The sequence below is a fragment of the Crocuta crocuta genome, unplaced genomic scaffold (assembly GCF_008692635.1).
Source record: "Crocuta crocuta isolate KB4526 unplaced genomic scaffold, BGI_CrCroc_1.0 scaffold448, whole genome shotgun sequence".
NCBI classification, from domain to species: Eukaryota; Metazoa; Chordata; class Mammalia; order Carnivora; family Hyaenidae; genus Crocuta; species Crocuta crocuta.
This window is the reverse complement of record NW_027532411.1, coordinates 2,684,349-2,700,519: the sequence shown is the minus strand read 5'-3', so window position 1 is coordinate 2,700,519 and position 16,171 is coordinate 2,684,349. Positions and strand designations below refer to the sequence as shown.

The following is a 16,171-nucleotide window of genomic DNA, read 5'->3' as shown; positions in this document are numbered from 1 at the left end:
ATGGGTTTCCTGAAGGATCAGTCCCCAGAGATTCTGCTCACTCTATCCAGGGATGCAAACACCAGAACGTTAATATCCAGGGCCACTCCTCCCTTCAGGGGGTCACTCCTGGGATACCAATTCCCCGACATCCCTTTTTGCTATCACTACTCTGCTCATCCAAGAAAGTCCCTATCCCTCTTTCCCCCGGGATCACCTCCCTCTCCACCACCCTTCTCCTACTGTGCTATTTTAGAATTAAATCTGCCATTTGAGTTGTGAAACAAATGTATACTTATCTAAACTTCCATTGAAGTGTAAACCTTATGAAATGTTATGCATGTATGCACCCATGTAATTATCACCAGATCCAAGATACAGAACATTCTCAGCATACTGTAATATCCCCCGCGCAATCCGTTGATATTTTCTTTGCATGACTTTAGACTTCATACAAGTGGAACCATACTGTGTGTATCCTTTTTATTCCACCTTCCGTAATTCAGCCTTGTGTCTGTGAGATTCATCCATGAGGTTGTATTTATCTTGGTTCGTTCTTTGTTCTTGCTGAGCAGTGTCTCATTGTATGAATGTGCCACGGTGTGTTTACCCGTTAATGTTATGGATGAACATTCTGGTTGTTTCCGGTTTGGAGCTCATTATGAATATAGCTTGTATAAACATTTTTATACATTATCTTTTGATGGAAATACTTTTTTTTCCCCTGTCAGCTATATAGCCACAAGTAGAATTGCTAAGTAATAGGTTGTTCATGTGAGATTTTTAATGAGACAAATTGAACTTGATATTGAGAATTATGCTACAGAGTAAGCTTTGTGGGGTATGTTTTTCCATAAGTTGGGAAATAGTTCTAATGGAGGTCTGAATGCTTTTTGCTTGATACCCTTGGAGAAACTATTTCTCCAAGTCTCCGGTGTCGTTTTGAACATGAATTGGAGTTTGTTTGTTTTCTTTAAGTCTTAGCCCATTTCTTTAGCTCATGTGACTATTTTCTATATTAGCCTCCTTTCTCATCCAGCATTCAGATTCTTTTTGAAAAATAGTAACATATGGGTCCAGGGTCAACGCTGTCAGAGTCTTTCTTATAAAATTACTCCTGGGTTGACATTGAACTACAGATGACAAGTTTGCCAAATTATGTGAAGCAAAACTAAAACTCAAGTGAAGAGGCTAATTTTTCAAATGGATTTATTTGGGCAACAAGCATTTATGGAGCATTGTATGAACCCATCACTCTGTCAAGTACCATAAAACATAGCCATTATTTGTAAGGAGCTGACAGTTTGATACTGGTGGGGGGGGCATGCAGAAAAGGAAACCAGTGTTTTTAATGTCCTTTATCTATTGCCCTGCGTGTTAGAGGGGAGGGTTGGGGTGTGGGGGCATGTATGAAGGACACCTGTGTCTAGACCGGGGACTCAGAAGGCTTCTTGGAGGAGGAGCTTTTGAAGAAAGAAAAATGGAGATATTATGGGAAGATAGGGTGGGAATGAGAGACTTGTACTCCAGGCAAGGGGTCCAGACAGCAAATTTAAAGGAGTGGAAGCATGAAATTATATTATTCATCTAGTAGCCATTTTTAGGGAACAAAAGAAAACACCTAAAAAAAAGTTTTTATTCCATTAATAGTGCTATTGCTGTATACATTTCTGAAATGCCCCTTTTGGAATGAGTTTCAGAGCTAATTTTCAAGCCACACCAGAAAACCACTCTTGGTACTTTATAGCTTTGACCCAAATGGTACACTCCAGCTGGATAGTCAGCCAGAGTTGTCTCCTGAACACTTTTGGCTCATTTCAAAGAAATACAGTCTGTCTTCAGAAGGTTTGAAGACTTAACCACTATTAGGAACATTCAAAAGCTTGTGTGTCTGAGGACTCAGGAATCAATTCCAAAATACCACTTGTGTGCAAAAAACACTTCCCATTGGATTAAGTTGTCACCTCCTGATGTTGAGGCTCAGTTTCCCAAAGACTTGTCTTTCAGCCAAATTTCTATTTTAGAATTTTTTTGGGGTCAAAATTGGATCATTTTATATGGCAAGAGATGGTGGATGTGCCTCATAGTAAGCCCAGGTGCTTTTTGAGGAAGAACTTTATTATGTAGCATTATTGTATCCCTAGACTTGGTGAAATGGGCTTGTAACCCATGGAAACCAGGGTCATCTGGGACACAGCCCTGAGAAGCAAAAGCAAAATCCAGGTGATGGTCATCAGTGGTTTCAGCCTGACTGAGGCCACCACGTGGATCCCTGAAGCCATGGAGCAGCAGGGAAAGGATGAGGGAAGGTAAGAGAGTAGAGAAGAGGGCCCTGGAAGTAGGAGGCGGAGCCTGGAGAGTCATGGAACCGGGCCCAACTCCGCAGTGCTCAGTTAAATGACTAGCCTCTAGCTGTGTATTTTGAATTGACCTTTTCTTAGTTCATTGGCCCCTGTGGCATATAAACAAAAATAAACCAAATGGTAGGTCTTATCTGTTATTTCCCATGTTTTTGATCAATCTGAGTTATTTTTGAAGAGGGGAATAGTTTTATGACCCAGTGAGGTGAAAGGGGGTGGGAAAAATGATAAATTTTTCATGTCACGTGAAGACTTTATTTAACGAGGGACTGAACATCGGAGCTGGTCTACACTCGTCTACAAGCTAACATAGAGTCCTGTCTGTCATTTATTCATTTCCACTGCCTCAACAGTTTACTTGAGTTGTTATGTTTAGATTCACCAAAAACACATACACCATGTAATTCCGAGTAATTAGGTTCCCAGATCAGTTTTGCCAGCATCTTTCTTTCAGATGTATTTGCAGACCTTTTCTGTGAGGTATAAAGACCCATATTAAACTAGCATAACTGTTAATACGTTGATAGCCAACAAGATACTTGGTGATGGAGATCCTGAAGGCTGCCAGAGTCTTCATCTATTTCTTCACACACGTTACAGATTCTCACGCAGTTTTGGTTAGAATGCCCCCAAGGATGAACCTACGCACCTGAGCCAAGTTGGTTTCCAGTCGAGCGATTGTAGTGGAAGAGGAAGGACTTACTGGTGACCCCCATTCTCCTGCCATTTTGTTTCCTGCTCTTGCGTCACGTGTGGCCATCAGTTCATTCTTTCATGAGAGTGTCCACATCAGATCAAGGAGGAGCACCAGCACTTAATTTCTTATAAAAATAAAATATCTCCACTGGGTCTAAGAGTTCTCTGACCAATACCACCACCACATATGCTGAAAATGGCATAAGCCTTAAGGTAACATCAAACCAGGTCTTTTCTTGGTTTTCAGCCTCTTTCTTTGCCTTCTGTGAAATGTATGAAAACTAGTGAAGAAAAGTTACTGGTATTAGATTTTGCATTTGCCGCTGTAGTATGTGTGCATGCACGTGTTGTGTGAGCATATGACTTCTTTTCTCTCCTGGAATAGACAAAAGGTGCTTAGAGTATAATGAAGTTGCTCCCCTCACAGCTCTTCACCTCTTCCTGCCATCGGAACGAGGATGGTTTCATATATTCTCTGCCAGCAACTGACCTTTCCCATGTCTACCTATTACCTACTAATTTTATTTGTGTCCAGCACCCTTGCTACAAATTTGCTTTTCAAGTAGAAAACAGTAAATATTCGTCAACAGTGTCCTACTGCTCTGCAAAATAAATTAGCAGAGGCTATAAAATATGGCACACCACACAATGGCTTCTTCAGCTGCTCTCCAGAAAGCCGGGAACCTCTTCAAATGCAGAACTTGATTTAATTTTTCTTTTGTTCAGGTTGTCATGTGTTATGAATGGTCCCCCAGGTGATCCCGAGCACGTTAGCAGAGACCTCAAGAATGTCTTTTCGGAAAAAATCAAGATGGAGGGGGGTAGCATTTGCAGAAAGACTCAACCCAGTTGATCATCAGGCATCTATAATTTACATGATTTATAATTTATAATAGGTAGGGGGACGGGGCAGCGAAGGATGGTGAGCGTTCTTTGGTTCTTCATCACTGATGTTGATTTCAGTGGCTTCTTTCTTTCCTTGCAGTTAAATCATTAATAATCACGAGGAGTCTATAAACTTTGCATTTAATCTTCACTAGTAAGTGAAACCCAAGGAGTAATATCCTTTGACTATAGACAGTTTGTCGAATTTATCCTCAGCACTGCCTTTCCCCCTTCAGGTTTCTGTGGTCCCCTTAACTCCCAGAAGTAAATGCCATGGAATAATTTTGATCAGGAAACAGGTGTCAGTAACTATTTTTGTGACTTTTAGCTCCAGCTGTGCTTTGTGTCGGTTGGCCAGAGTTTGTCACATAATTGCCACCCCAAGAATTTGCCCATTACTCAGGCTCTGGGGGCAGGGGAAATGGAGTAGTGTTGTGGAAAGAGTGTACAAGATGCATTGTCCTTTGACTTTCCATAGCAAGCGAAGTGGTTGGGTTTGAAGGAAGTTCAGGTGGTTCCAAGCAAGACAAATTAAGCTCATTTTGCTCTTTCCGAGAGCCAAAGGCAGGCCTGCACAGGGGAGGACACCTGGGGGCTGGGGCTGGGGCCAGGGGAGGATGTCACAGGGTTTGAAGACCTTCTCCTGTAGGACAGACCACGCTAGGTAATCCCTCAAGGTCCCTCATCTTTCCTAGAATCCTGTGAGGTAATTCCTACTGGCTTTATTTTTCCACATGGAAAAACTGAGATAACCTGTGATTCTGCTGCCTAGAAGTAACAGAAAACGACAGATTAAAAACCCTTGTTTTTCAAGTATAATCCACCATGTGCTTTCTCCCTCATATGTGTTCTCGGTTCATTTAAATCAGATTTGCAAGGAAGTTTGGATCTATCTTGGTCGAGTTTATAATTGCTAAAGCATGACGTGAGCATCCAGATCACTAACAATGTCAACTAAACCAGTTTCNCACTGAGCTGATTCCTGGGCCCTCCCTCTGACTTACTAGATCAGAAGTTCTGAGGAGTGCGGCCAAGGTCTTAAGAACTCTGGGTGATTCACTTGTGCACATGTCAGAGCCATGCAATACAACCTTTTTTTATAGAGTCCCCATCTCCCCCTCCACCCCCGCAAAGGCCTTGGGGACAGAGTATGTCTGCAACCTGCCAGTTCGTGAATTCTGCCCAAAGATCACCGGGTTTCATCTCCTCTTACACAAAAGGAAGCTGTGGGTTACGGGGTTTAAGTAACTTGTTAAAATTCTCATGGCTCACTTGTGGTCGAGTGGTAGTGGACCAGAACCAGTTTTCCTTTCTCCACACTGAAGCTCGCTGTCTCCAGCCTTTTAAAAATCAGCTAATCAAGGAAACTTGGATCCATTTCAATCCTGTCACCGACCCTATATCCACATAAAAGATGAGTTCTGTGAGAACCACCGTTCCGATTCACACTCATTTGAATGTTGAAAAAAAAACCCAGTGCATTTTTCCGAGTTCTCTCCAGGAGGTGGAAAGATTCAATAAGCTAGCTAAAAAGGGTTCCGTCCAACACAGGCATGTGCACACAGGCGCGCGTGCACACACACACACACACACACCCCACACAACCCTGCAGGTGGATCGAGCACATGAGGCACACGTGCAGAATTTATGCAAGACTTCCATGGATTTTTTTCAGTATTTGGGGATGATTTCTTTTTTTTTTAATAAAAAAATTTTTTAATGTTTATTTTTGAGTGAGAAAAAGCATGAGCAGGGGAGGGGCAGAGAGAGATGGAGACAGAATCTGAAGCAGGCTCCAGGCTCTGAACCATCAGCACAGGGCTCGATGTGCGACTTGACCTCATGGACCACAAGATCAAAACCAGAGTCGAAGTCAGACGCTTACCGAACTGAGCCACTCAGGCGCCCCAGACATGATTTCTTAAACTATACATTGAAATAGTTCCGTAAAGATTAGGCTAGAATTTCACCGTAGCCTCAAAAGTAAGACAATTTGCATCTGTGGGATCCACGTGTATATTTTAACATGGGCATTTCACTTTTTGGTACACAGAGAGCCTCACACCGTGGTTGACATTTTAGTTTACAGGGCTGAACGCATCAATTGCTATACAGTGGAAGAGATTGCTTTGGAAAACTGTCCAATTCAGTTAAGAAACAAATTCCTGAGTACAGTTTATCTCTTACTTATGAGTTCTCCTAGAATGAAGAGTATGAAAGATACATCTTCACTGGGGGTCCGTGGGGGGAGACACTGAATCTTGCTTGTTTGCATTTTCTCTTGGGATCCCAAATAATGAGTCTTCCATAGAAGGTTTGGACCCTGATCCCAGGCCTTCGGTAATAACGAAACTGCTTTGTTTTGCTCCCTCGTTTCATTTGTAAGTCTTCCCTTTCCGTTGGAGGTGATAAGCTCCTTTGGACTGGGTCTGCTTTTTGCCTTTTTTGGTTTGTTTATATACCATCATAGATACAGAACCTATTTTTGCTTCATTAATACTTTGGGGCACAAAAGGAAGTAACATATTTGTTTTTTCTTTCAACATAGTATTTTTGCATGCCTTCTCTGCTAAATGTTACACTTCATCCAGATTACCGAACACAGCTGCATGCAATAGGTAGTTTATAGTCAAATATTGATTGCTTCACATAAGGCAGAATGGCTAGGGTTTAATTAAGAGCATGTGCTTTGGGAGGAGGCAGGCTTTCCGATACCAGCAGTGACTCTTACTGCCCCTTGTATGATCTCAGGCAAGTTGCTGAATACCACTTCACCTTCATTTCCTATGAGTTAGTAGTAACTTGGTAATGTTGTGAAGATTAAGCAGCAGAATGGGTGAGTGAGCAAATGACAAGTGTAATGGCTACTATTATTATTTTTTGCAGGAACAGTAACAGCAGGTGGTCCCTTTTTGTTTTATTGTTTAAATGTAGCTTTTTAAAGTTTTATGTATTTATTAATCTCTACGCCTGACATGGAGTTTGAACTCACAACCCTGAGATCAAGAGTCACGTGCTCTACCAACTGAGCCAGCCAGGAGCCCTAGTCGGCCCGTTTTTGAAGGGGGTGGTGGTGCCAAATTATCTGGGTAGGTGCTCATTTCATTTGACTTTTGACCTTTGGAAGGAGCGGCCAGGCTTAATTTCTAGGTTTTTCCCCCCAAAATATGGTGTGTTCAGTTCATGTCTATATTTTATGATGTTTCCATTTTAAACATATTCTCCCAAGGTAACCAAGCTGAACATCTAAGCATGGCAGTCTGAAGATGTCTCCTATTTTGAAAGAATTTGTTGTTGTGTGATGGCTGTTTCTTCTCAAGTTTTTGGTCTGAGAAAAGGGCAGCATTTCCTTGGCTATGGGTCCAAACAAAGACATAAAAATAGGAACGAGTAACTGAATAGAAATGGGGAGTTTGTGAGTGAAGAGTTGGTCATCCCGATAGCTCTCCTGCCTTCAGACATTCAGGTGCATTCTGGGAAAGTTAACTGACTTCAAAACACTCACCTTGACAGGGTCACCTTTAAGTGCCAGGCACAAAACTATAATGAGCTTTCTTTTCTCATAATTCTTCTTGTCATGATTTTCTCAGCTGGGTTCTTCAAAGGATTATTTGTAAAGACCTTTATGGTGTGTTATGATTTAATCAGATGTAGCTCGAATTTCCCAAGATGTGTTAATTATCATCGCCACACAAGTGCAGCCGAGGAAGCAAAATGTTTTTCATTTGGGCAGGTTGAGGGTTTGTTTAAAATGTACTTAGGGCCATTAGGATCAAATCAAAATATAGTGCATGGTAATTATGCATGAAATAAAAGATTACCTGCTGTTTAAGTAGCCAGTTTCCTGATAATATTGCAGTAAAGTCTTGAGAGAAAATTGGTTTCCCAATAGCAATAGAACACCTTATTTAAGGGACAAAGTGAACTGAATTAGATTGAAAAATGAAGAAGAGATGGAGAAAAAAATTGTTTTTACCTAAATTATCCGTGGATCTTATCATCAGTGTTAAGGAAAAATTACTGTTTTAATCTTTCCCTTGATCAAAATGGAGAATGATTTGTTTGCATTTAGAGGGCAGTGAAGTTGGTGTCTTTCAGATTTGATTAAATACAGGAAAGAATAAATGTCTCATGTAAGAAAGGGAATGCATATGCTAACGCCTTACTATGAGAGCGGCACAAAGCCTGACTTCAGACAGATTCCAGAATTGAAGGCCAGTCCCCATGCTTACCAGCTGCATGACCTCCTTCTAACCTGAGTCCCTCATTTTCTTTAAGTCCACCAGACCTTGCTGTAGAGATTAAATAAGGTAATGTATGTAAAGTACTTAGACACATTTATCACATAGTAGTGATAAATTAATATTAGGTGTGGTTATCATGTCAACTAGGACTGTGGCTGAGTAAAAATAGTGCGGAGAGCAAGGTGGGGAAGATTCAACTTTGGAACTCTAAACAGTCATATGATATACATAAGGCAGAGATCTCATTCTGGGTTGGAGTTGGATGCTGTTTTCTGGACCTGTCATAATGAGGATGATACAAAGTTTACAACTGTGCTGATGGGAAGAATTTTCTGTGTCCCCCATTAGATCATTTTATACCTTTTAAGGAGAATTAAAAGATGAAATAGACCTGTTTGTGGTAATTTGGCTAGCAGAATAGGTGGTTTCTGTGTTTTATTTGTTTTTTGGTTGTTTTTGTTTTCTATTTTTTGGGATTTTTTTTTTTTGTCATTGACCTGCCCTTGATGAAAAAGAAATACTTTTCTTGGTTATTCCTCTAGTGGGAGATTTGGACATTGTCCCTTTCCTCTGTTCATGGAGAGAGGGGTTTCTGTTTACTCCACAGGTCTGAACCAGCTGTGCCAATAGTTAACACGTACGGTTAAACATTAACTAGTTTACAGAAAATCTCTTTTTTTCCTTCTAATTCTGAAAATGTGACTTCTTTTTGAGAATTAGGGAAAAATTCAAGTGATTGATTAATATTTATTGAGCCTATTACACAGCCAATGATGTACTTAGTGGTTTCACAGTTTCTAACTTAAGCTTAACTGGAAGGGGGGCACCTGGGTGGCTCAGTTGGTTGGGCATCAGACTCTTGATTTCAGCACAGGTCATGATCCCAGGGTCATGGAATCCAGCCCTGCGTTGGGCTCCATGCTGAGCATGGATTGGGATTCCCTCGCCCTCTCTCTCCCTTTCCCTTGGTCCCCTGCTCATGCTCTCTCTCTAAAAAGAGAATAACTGGAAGGGAAGAAGAAGAAAAGGATTCTTACTCTCTGTGTATTAGAGAACTACCTTTCAAGCATCAAGATTTGTATATGGTCTTCTCAATTCCACCGTATCCATTGAAACTAAACTATGTAATCAGAGGCTTCTGACCCCAAAATGCCAGCATCATCTTTGGTGGACTTTGCAGCTAATTTCCCTTTGTTTCCCATGTAACCATTGAAAAACTAAATGGAGATATTTAGTGCTCTGCTGCTGGGGGAGCCCTGCAATTGGCAGCACTGATTTGGCTCCAGGTTGTTAATTGAGCAGTAATAATCAGCCCGGTTGATCTTTAATATTCTAATGCTGCCGACTGATGCCCAGGACACCAAACGTCTTGTAATTGAATACGAAATCATTCTATACACAAGACTGAAGGAAAACAACACATAATTTAGACCATATTTGATCTTTACCCTCAAGTTCCAGTGGATATGCTGGTTGTATCATTCCACAGTCAAGTTAACTCTCAAGTACTCCCTTATCTCAAGTACAAGATGAAGGATACTGAGAGTAAATTAGAGTGAATTCATTTCCTTCTGACTCTCCTTTTTGCTTCATTTGTTTAGCCAACAAATCCTTATTGAATGCCCACCGATTGCTAGGGGATACACTTCTAGGCACTTGGACTGTAACAGTGAGGAAAACAAGAATTTTTATTGGTATGAGAGTCACACTCCTCCTGAAGGGAGGTTGTTGGGATTCTTCAAGGTGTCCTTTGCCTCCTGTGGTTGGTTGTATTTGAAATGAAGAATTAAACCAGAAGGCAAAATGTGCTGCAAATTTTATGTTGGTAAACAAACCTCTGTTCCCACACTTCCCACCATTTCCACACTTCTACGTGCACGCCTGGGTCGGAGGAGGAGGGCAAGACAAGACAAAATACACTGTACATGGCAGTGTTTGCTGTGATCATACCAAAAGTCAGTAAAACACAGTCTCCAGTCTCAATAATTGGTATTTTACAGAATCAGCATTGATTCTCTCCTTGTTGCCCCCAGTGGACAATTCCTCATTTTCCTGGTACCAAAAGTTCTACCTTCTCCATAAATTTATGATTATGGCAGTTTTTATTTCTTTCTCTTTCATGTGCAGTAAGTACTCTACAAGCCAATGTGATAGCTGACCTCAGGGGATCCTTATAAAAACTTAGCAGACAAGAATTGTAAACACTTCATTGGAATTCTACTAATTCTGGAGTTTGGATCAACCGGGAGGGTTGTCTAGACTGAAGCTTATCTTTGCTTTACATTGCTATCTTCAAAGATAATGCAAATTAAGAGGATCGAGGGGGAAATATTTAAAGTATATAAGTAAACAAATGATAAAAAGCACTGTAATTCCCCAAAGCAGGTTCTTTGAGAATGCACAATGATTTGTACTTAAAATTAATATTCCATATTTTATAGCTTTCACCAGCTTTAATCAGAATAACCATTTAGTCAAAATTATTGAGACATTCTTCAAATGAACCTGACTCCCCAGTGATGGGGAAAGGAAGTGGGTTGCATGTAATAAAATCAATTTATATTTGGGATAAACAGCCATACACATTATACTCTTGGGAATAAAATAGTTAGCAGTGGCTACATTTGATTTGCCACATTTCCAGCAGCAACATAAGCAGGTTTTGCTTTTCATAGCACAGATTCCTAGAAAGAAGAGTATTCCAAATGGATAATTGCTTCCTATAACCGTGGTGTAGTGCACAGTATATTCTTCTCCCAGGAGGTGGTGACCCTTTCAATTCAGGAGGCCGATCCCCTGACCAAGATTGAGATTACCTGGGAATTGGTTGATGGAGAAACCGGTGACCAAAACTGACAAATGAGCACTTTGAGGTGACTCTATATAAATGGACAACATCTGAGGCAACTGAAAGATGGAATTGAGTGTCTTGAGAGCTTTTTGTCCGCGCACTGATCACTCTTTATTATAATCTGAGGTCTCACTTACAAAACAGGTATTGAATCACTAATTTATAGAGGCTACTAAGTGAAGAATTCATGGTTCACTCAGAGATTTGGGGGTATCTCTAAGACTCCCCCTTTTTTAAAGTTGGTTCGAAGCCCAACATGGGGCTCGAACTCACGACCCTGAGATCAAGTGTCACATGCTCTGCCAACTGAGCCAGCCTGGCGCCCCTCTCCAACCCCATTTCAGCTGTGGTTCTGTGCAAGACAGCCACAAGGGAAGGAGTTTAGGCACCGTATTTCAAGGCCCCAGCAGCCCTTTCTGCCAGGTAAAGGCCCTATGCTAGCTGCATCTTGTTGTAGGGGCTGGCACTAGCTTTCGATGCTCTCCTGAGAGAGACCTCTCTTTCAGGTGCAAGACCTGTGCTTGTTTTCTGTGAGAATACTTGTCCCGAGCAGAACACAGCTGAATCGCATTCTCTGTGTGAATTCTGAAAATAAGTGCATGTAAGTTGCATGTTTGCAAATAGTATCCCATTTGAAAACTTAAAAGCTTTTAGGAATCCACATAAATGTCAGCTCACTTCGTAATGATTCTTTGGGTACATCCAGATTTTTGTACGTTGGGCTTGCTTAAATTCACTATAAATTTTAATTGCAGAGCGTGTTCAAGTCAGTGATTAATGTCAAAGATATCCATCTATCCTCAGGCCTGTGTGCTAGGATTCTCCCCACCGCCTCAATTCCATATGCTCTTTCCTCAACATCTGCTTCCAACTCAAGAAATTCTTTGGACAAGCAAATGCCCGGAAATTTCATCAGGGTTGGAGTCTCCTCAATACCAAAGCAAATGGTACTGAGATTATTTCCTGATAATATTTTCTTGCTGCTAGAATCAGCGTACAATATCTTGGGCATATCTCACCACCATGGAATTCTTCCTCGTTATTATTTGAAAAACAAAGGATTCATTGTAGCCCTTCAAATGCACTAACACTCTGCATAGTTTGCCCCAGGCTTCTCCTAAGTAGTAGGGTCCAAAATTAAATGTCTAATTTCACCGCTTAAACATCCTTTGTCGGCGCGGTATCCGGGATGCTTATTATCCTTTCCCCAAGATGGCCGCCGTAGGTAGTCGACTCCGTCAAAACCGAATGGTAATTAAACTATTTCCTTTTTTTTTTTATGCACCTGCCTTCACATTTTTCTCCATTTATTATGCATGGTGAAAACTCCTCATTGCACAGATCTGGGTACTTATAATTATGTACAAAAGAAATGAAACTATTTCCTAAGATTCATTCATTTCCTTAATTTCCTTTTCTATCTAATCTCAGTGGAGAACCTCTAAGATGAGGTGGCGGTAGTGATGGTGGTGGTGAAGAATTTATTTTTGGTTTAGGTGAATGAAAACTGGAAAAGGCCATTAGGTTTGGGGCTTTTTATAAGTTTTTGAAGAAAGTAAAGGCATAATGGGGATAAAATATGGGGGAGGGGATACATTTCGATTACTCATACAGAATAGTTTTAAATTTAGCCATGGGAAATGCAAATCTTATTCAATTTTCCAATAAATCCATAACTTATATTTCATATTGTATTGTGTATCTATTATGTGTACGCACTGTGCTAAATCTAATGTTCTAATCAATGGTCATCATAACCCTGTGAGGTTATATCGAAGCTTTGAGATCCTAGGTAACTTAACTCATGGTTATAGAGACAGTAAGTGGCAAAAATTGAGCATCCAGGGTAGAGGTGTGATATGAACTTAAACATCAAGCCTCCTTCAGTGTGGGTTCCTAACCTCTAACACCAGGCTTCAATGCCTGGCTCAGTGTGGCTTGGATAGCTGTATCATGAGGAAACATTCCAGTGTACTCATATGAGCCTGGGCTCTGGAATCAGACAAACGTAGGTTTAGTCTCCATCTTTTCCCCTCTCTATCACCTCTAGTGTCCCCCCGCCCCCGTGAAATGGGGACAATGACTAGATACCACAGAGGGTGACAGTCAAAGGTGTTAATCTAGCACCTGCATCAAGTGGGTGATGACAGTGACGCTGGTGAGGACCATGAGGATGGTGTAGGTAACTCCCTCAGTTACACTTTCCCCTCCCGAGGAAGCACCCCAATCCCCGTGCTTGTAGCTTGAGGTCACTGTTGGCTCAGAAGGATGGAATATCTTCAGTGTATGGGGTTCCTGAAGCAGAGCAGGATGGTGGAAGCACCAGTAACAAGATAGGGCAGCAGCAAGGCCAGGGAGGGAGATAGGAGGCAGGCAGGGTGGGCTCTGTGTGCCAGGCATGAGTCCTGTGACTCCTCCAGGAAAATGGGCTGTCCCCAGCCAGCCTTCCCCAGCGAGTGCAGCTTCCCCACACACTAGCCATTCTCAGGCCGTGCTCATTCCCTCCCTCACTCCAGCAACCAGCGTGTTGCGATTTTCCCGGGTGCAAAGTGATGCTCGTTGGAGGAGGTGTTGAATATTAGACCCCAGAGTTCATCTGTGGAGCCCCCAGCTGATTTTATCAAAAACTAGATGCTTTGATAAAGGGCAGTAATGGGAAACCAGAGAGTGCAGATAAGCCCGTTCTACTGCTGGTTCTCTGTGGCTTCAGTGAAAAGATTTCCATGTGGAATACAGTGGGAATGCTTAATGAAAAGCCAGATATGGGAAGTGTAGGACTTGTAAATGGAAATAGTGTGTTGGGGTGAGGGGAGAAGATCTTTGAATCTATTTTTTAATGTTTATTTATTTATTTTGAAAGGGAGAGAGAGACTCCCAAGAAGGTTCCATGCCATCAGGGCAGAGCCTGATGCAGGACTCGATCCCATGAACCGTGAGATCATGACCTGAGCTGAAATCAGGACTCAGATGCTTAACCCACTGAACCACCCAGGTGCCCAATATTTTTAGCCAAACAATTTAAACTTTAGTAAATCACTTACTTTTGACCGGGTGAATTGAAGAAAGGGTCTGGTTCTACTGGCAGGGATTGAAACTGGTGCCTGGGAGTCATAGTTAAATGCCCAATAAATATTTGCTGTGGAGTGGATCAAAGATTATTGTGTTTCTCCGAGTTTAGTTTATTATTGTTGTTGTTTTAATTTGGAAAACAAATAAGCAGCCAAAGAATTATGTTAGAAGTAGCAATTTCAGTGGAAGGAAAGATGAGTTTTGAGACTACATTTGATTCAGAGAATAGTTTGATGACCCAAGTTTTGTCTTGGTTTATGAGTGGATTCAGCATCCCTGTTTTTCCTTTACCAAAATCAATGGGGCAGGAGAGGCATTGTTTTATGTTTGACTCAAGTGTGAGACACACACTTTGGATATAGGTTTGGTTCTTTTTGGAATTCAGGTCCTTTTTGGAAGGTTTAGGGTCATCTCTGTGACGACCTGTCGCTGTGGGTTTCATCTTCTGGGCCCTGTGCACACCCTGCACTGTTTCTCATGTTCCCTCAGCTTGTGTTCTCTTGTAGCCTTCAGCATCTGGAGGCTTTCCTGTGGGATTGAGATAATTGTTCACAAAGAACTCTGCCCTTGAGAAAAGGTTTGCAGGATTCCCCTTCTGTTTTAACTTAGTCCCCATTTCAGTCCATCTCTCAACCTTTGAAAATAAAATGCATCCTATTCAGGACACTTGTTAGCAGAAACTCTTGAAGTGGTGTTTGGTTTTGTTAGAGGCATTAGAGGCTGTCTCGTTCCTTCCTTTCCAAAGAAACCAGAGTTCTGTTCTTGTCTCAGCTTTAGAATGAGCTGATTGTAATAGCCCTGAAGATAAGATCATTTTGATACCTAGTGCTGATATTTCTACGGAAGCCCGTTTCAACAGAAACACAGTTAAGTATCTTGAACTGCACAGATACACTTCCAGCTTAAAGCTGGAAATGAGCATTTTAATCTTCTTTAGAGACGGGCAAAAAGAGAAGGAAAAGAGTGAACTTTTTATGCTCCTTCTCCCCCAAATCCTCCATTAAAAAATAAAGAGCAAGTACAAATATGCCCACATTCTTTGAAAGTCTGCAGGGCACCATGAAAACGTCTCACACGTTTGCTCTGAGTGTGTAACATGTGGGACGGGGTGTAGCTGTTTTGAAAACTTACACGTATGGAGACCTGGAGCATTTTGCGTTTCTGTGACCATGCTCCCCACACACATACGCACATGTGCATGGAACCATCTCAGTCAAATCCCTAATCGTTTTCAGATACGATACTCTGCAGACACAATTTCACAGTGACACACAGTCCTGATTACAACATTACATGGTAACATTAACATGTTAACCTAGTAAGGACTTGCCTCCTTTATTGTTAAGTTTGGATTTTCCATTCTCCAGCTGTGGTTATATTCCATTCCAGAGTCGTGGATTGGTAGAAGTGTATTGGATTTCTGATCTTCTGGGCAAGGAAACTGAGGCCCAGGGAACAGAAGTCACTCCTCTGGGACAGGGCCAGGCCTGTGCCAGGGCTTTCTCCTTTCCTATTTCGGGGTCTTTCTACCATTCAAGGTCCTGTAGGTAAGATCCTCAGCTGACGCAGAACCATCTTTCTGTTCAGAGCACAGGCAGCGTGAACTCTTCTGCATTCAAGGAATTATTGGCTGTTTATCAGAGGCCCTGGCATCCCTTTAGACAATGTAATTTAGTGGCATTGTTTTGCTAGTTGAATAGTTTGCAACTTTGTCAAAAGTAATGGATTTAACCAATTCCCTGCTTTTATCTTGGTGTCTTAGCAGTCTTCGCTGAACATCAGCTATAATGAGCTGATGAAGAATACGCTTAAAACACTTACATGTGGGATTTTCTGCTTTTCGAGTTTGTGACCGTTTCTCTGCCCTTGCAAGCCTCTTCCCCCTCCCCCCGTACCCCCTCCTCCCACTGACCTGTGTGTAACTCTTTGTGACTGCTAACACACTGTTGTCGCCAAGACACAAAGCTAGGAGAAGCACTTTTCCGGAGCTGTCAGATGGTTCAAGTTACAAAGGAAATTATGACTGTGTTGTTACAGCCTGGCAAAAGTGACACGGCGGGTTTCAAACTTGCCACTTCATTTACCAG

General features: G+C 41.7%; 1 protein-coding gene across 1 annotated transcript in view; it reads left to right on the top strand.

Annotated features, from left to right (window-relative positions):
• Nucleotides 1-16,171, top strand: part of EXT1 (exostosin glycosyltransferase 1) — a 285,479-nt gene that overhangs the window by 129,775 nt on the left and 139,533 nt on the right. The gene's annotated exons all lie outside the window — the stretch shown is intronic.